Genomic DNA, 4,481 nt, shown 5'->3' on the forward strand with positions numbered 1-4,481 from the left:
GTAGATAGATAGATAGATAGATAGATAGATAGATAGATAGATAGATAGATAGATAGATAGATAGATAGATAGATAGATAGATAGATAGATAGAGGTCTTGGCAGAGCAGGTTATGTGTCATAATATGACAGTCAGGCTGTGATAAATCATAATCTTTTTGCATATTAGATACAGACTCAGCCCTTGCAGAAGGGTTATTTTAGCCTATATGATCATTTATCATACCATGTTCATCTAGAGTAGCATAAGCCAATAGCAAAGTAACCCAACACCTCGACAAGATCACAGCCTGGAAAAGCTCTTTTTCCTTCTCTTTCCATGCGCATAAGTTTCATCATGGCATCTTTGTGTCTCTCCTCTCCCCCTGACACACCTAAACACAGTCCACATAAGCAACGACCACACATGCTCTCACCTGCAAAAACACTTAATTACACCCTCTCTCAGTCGAGTCCCAGCCGCCCCTCTGTCTCCTCCTGTACTCTTCTCGACCCTCCAAGCGGAGCCTGCTGCAGCTCTAGTCCGGTGGGAGAAGCGACACCCGCCCTAAACTCTCTCTCCCTTTCCCTTTCTCACGCGAAGAGGCACACGGTTAAAGGTGAGGCGCCCATTTCCCGACATTTCCGTCCACTCACCAAACATCACCTCCACGACGACGCACGGTTTCCGCCGCGTTATGCGCCATCGCTCGTGAAAAAAAGAACTGCACAAAGGAAGACAACAAAAAAAGGGGGGGAGGAGGAGGAGGAGTGAGGCGGGGGGTCACTGGGGGACAGGGGTGGAGGGGTGATGTAGTGGGAGATAACGAGAGGACGAGAGGGAGAGAAAAGTGGTGGAAAAACACTCACTGTGGCACGGCCGGATTACAGGATGCCCATGTCGGATGCTGCAGTCGGTCACCAGCATCAGCAGCAGCATCTCCGGGCTGCGCGGTGCATCAGCGGGAGCCTGCGCGGGAGGAGGGAGGGAGGCGGGATGGCAGGTGGGAGGGTGAGGCTGATGATGTAAAAAGCTTTAAATCATTAAGGAGCCCGCTGCACGACATGTGACCGCCGACACCGTGTATTATTCATCCGGTTTGTTTCCTGATCGCCCTCGACCGGCCAGGAGACAGCGAGCTGACCGGACGTCGTTGTTCCAGCCCACCCTCGTGATGTGCCCCGATCCAACCATGACACGAGGATTATCACCACAATATGCCCACAATAATCCTGTCATTTATGTTCTTTATAGAGTCCTATAATGGTGCGTCATACTTATTTTATACTGCATAGAATTTTTAGTTCTACTTTTTTCTGCAGTTCTAGGATTAATTTATTTCTGGCTATCCACAAAAAAGAACACACAGCCTTTTGTTGTCATAAATTATACATCTTACATTAATGAAATGCAGAAAAAGCTCAATGGGTGATTTTGATTCATACAAGACGTCACAAATTTTCATTATTGCAGAGAATCAACCGTGCTAAATAAATGTCAGGCGCTTTTCTGAAGATTTATAAGGATCTAAAGCATAAACTTAAGAAAAATGTAGTTTTATCACAGTCAAACAAGTCTGTTTAAAGGCTGCAGTTTATGTGATGAACGTCATAAATACCCTCACATGGTGGTTAAAGTGAATGATGAGCCACAGTTTGCTCTGTCACTGTTCCACCTCATTCTCATGTCATTTCATCGCTTTCCAGTCATGCAGGAGATCAGCAGGTTGTGAAAGTGCCACACAGGTCTGCAGCAGCAAATCACCCTCACCGGTACAAAGTGGATGTATAGGTCACACAAGACATGTCTGTCAAATGTAATGATGCCGCATTTAGACAGCTATTGGACATTTTCTGGGCATGTGACATTTTCCACAGATGCAGCTTGCCTTAAGGGGGTCTTGGAGCCCAGCATTGGTGTTTAATGACATGGGGGGGGGGGGGGGGGATGCATCCCTGACACACCATTCATTTCCAAAGGCAGAGGCAGTGAGAGTCATGTAAAGGCCTGTTGCTAAATTATTAAATCTGTGCTAGTCTCTGATCAAATATTTAGCAGATGGCCATGTTATTTGCCATAGATAGCCTATTTATGTCAGCTGCACTGTGTGACAGTCAGAGGAGGTGCGTTACCAGGCCTAGTGGATGAGCAGTGATCAAATCCACCTTGAAGAGCTGCAGTTAACCTTTGAAGAGGGGGTTATGTTTTCGCTTCAGTTTGTTTGTTTGCTCCGATTTTCATGAAACTTGGTTGAAAGGTGCAGCAAGGGCCGAGGAGGACCCCATCAAATGTTGGAGAGGATTTGGCCCTCGCACAATAAATGTCATACATCTTAAAATCCAGTAGATTTAAAGCTCAACAGTGACAAAATAGAAAAACGTGGACTGTTGGCACTGGCAGAGGTCTGCAGTCTCTTTCACCGCCGCAGCCTAGTTTCATTTGTTTGAGTCACTGCTTCATCTATCACAGCCAAAACCTATTTCACTCTGATGGACCGAGCCTTTACACCAGCACAGTGAAGTCATAAAGGGACGTGCCTCAGCTACAAGCTCACCTACTATTAGACAATTCAAAGGCAAAGCCAGGCTATTCCTTTCATATAGTTATACTTATTTACTCACTTATTCAAATGCTAACCTTAGCTTCATTCTCTGGCTAGCTGGAGCTGCTGAAATCTGCCAGTGACAAGTGTCATTGCTGGCCGGAAATGAGACGCCTGCTTTTTCTACCTCTGGCTGAAGTCAAGGACCCATTGTTTCAAGAATGATTAAGATTTTCCAGTGGCACACAGGCCACTGTTATCATTGCAAAGTCAATCTGCTGCAGCAAGGAGACAGGGTAGACCAACAAGCAAAATGCAGTCTGTGCACTGCAAATCCAAGTTTATTCACTGCTCGCTCTGTGCAGCACGCTGACATGTTTGATCCCATCATGGCTGCAGCTCTGCTCTTGTTTTTCCAGCTCACGCTCGCTGCTTTTTCCCTCCACGGCTAAATGTCAGCTACCCTGCAGTCCAGCTGCCGTGCGAGTGTGTCCGAGTGAGAGGTGACTCACGATCACTGCGCCCTAAGCGGAGAGACAGCTGTGAGACCCAAGTGCCACTACCCATAATTCAACACTGTCTGATGAGGTCACTGGGCTACAGGGCAGCAGTGACCCTTCATATCTGTCAGATCTGAACCTGCAGGAGTGGACACAGGCACACACACGCACCCTGCTTCATATGTCAGACTCCAGCGCTGGGCAAATGAAATGAAATTAGGTTTGAGCATTAACACTGTTGATGGACGTGTTTGTGTGCACATCTAATTCAAATCTGTGCTGCTACACGTCTCTTTTGCATGTGTGCATCTAATAGATTTATCGAGTCTCATATTTACACACTGTGACTAGCCTGCCTTGCTCACATCTCATCATAATAAATGCTCCGTATTCACACGCTATCAAAACTCTATATCCAGCTCAATAGGCTCTCCTCCATCCATGTCAGCCTCCTCGGCTCTGCTCTAACAGACATGCATTATTCAATGCAATCTCCAGAAGTAGTCTTCCTCCCTCTCTGCCACTCCCCTCTGCCACATCGGTGGAAAAGGAGCATGGAGGGAGGAGAAACTGGGAGGAGGAGAGCTTTGGAAGAGGGGGGATCAAGACCGAAAAAGAGAACCTAATAGAAAAAAGAAAGCAAAAGAAATGAGAAGGTGGTGAGTTAAGAGAAAGATAACACAGGCGGAGAGCAGCAGCAACAAAACAATAAAAGAGGATAGAGCGAGGGGTGCAAAGAGGGACAGCCCTTCTGCCCTTCTTCACTCTGCAGGACCTGATTTAGAAAACCATGCCTAAAGATAAACTCGATTTTTCATCCCAGGGTGAAACAGAGTAGCTTTCCCCCTACATCTTAAAAGGCTGCCAGGCGGAGCTCAAAGGAGAACTTGTTTTATTTATTTGAATTGAAAGATAAAGTGCCATTATCTAACTGCTGTCTCACAAGCCGAGGACAGAGGAAAGTTCTCATTGATCCGACTCCGCATGGAAACTGCCCGAAATATGGGACATTTGAAGTCTTATGTTGGCAAAGATGTGGCCAGACCAGTGTCCCATTTCCTGAAACCTTCACTTTCTGCCAAACCAAAAGTATCCCAAATGTCTGAAAAACCCTTTTTCATGGTTGTCTAAACATTGTTTCTCTCTGTGCTGTGCTGCCCGGCCACCCTTATTCAATTGGCACCTAAACGAGCCAAAACAAACCTTGTTAAGCTTGTGCGAACACAATTTGACACAGACTCGGCGTGCGAAAGGTAAAACCCAGAGAGACTCGCACGGCTAATTGGCAGCGCTGCGAGTTAATGCCACGGTTCCTGGAGCCTCTTTGAGGCACGGTGGGTCCCGTCCCGTGATCCTCCGCTGCTCTTTTGAGGTCGGCCATTCCCACAGGTGTTCGCTCCACGGATGAGGTCATTAGCGGCGGCCTCCACCGGTGCTTCGGCGCAGGCCCACACACACAA

The 4,481-nt window shown here is 47.1% G+C and overlaps 1 protein-coding gene across 2 annotated transcripts in view; it reads right to left on the minus strand.

The window, feature by feature from the left end:
* The window catches only part of slc7a14a (solute carrier family 7 member 14a), a 32,101-nt gene extending 30,999 nt beyond the window's left edge, over positions 1–1,102 (minus strand). Inside the window, exon 1 of one of the 2 annotated variants that reach the window (XM_070978934.1) lies at positions 849–1,102. The gene's annotated coding sequence lies outside the window, so the exon portion shown is untranslated. Of the gene's footprint in view, positions 1–415; positions 689–848 lie in introns of those variants that run through there. The other variant, XM_070978935.1, reaches the window with a different exon arrangement.
* Between the last annotated feature and the right edge of the window lie 3,379 nt (positions 1,103–4,481).

Source organism: Chaetodon trifascialis, chromosome 14, assembly GCF_039877785.1.
Source record: "Chaetodon trifascialis isolate fChaTrf1 chromosome 14, fChaTrf1.hap1, whole genome shotgun sequence".
Taxonomy (NCBI): domain Eukaryota; kingdom Metazoa; phylum Chordata; class Actinopteri; order Chaetodontiformes; family Chaetodontidae; genus Chaetodon; species Chaetodon trifascialis.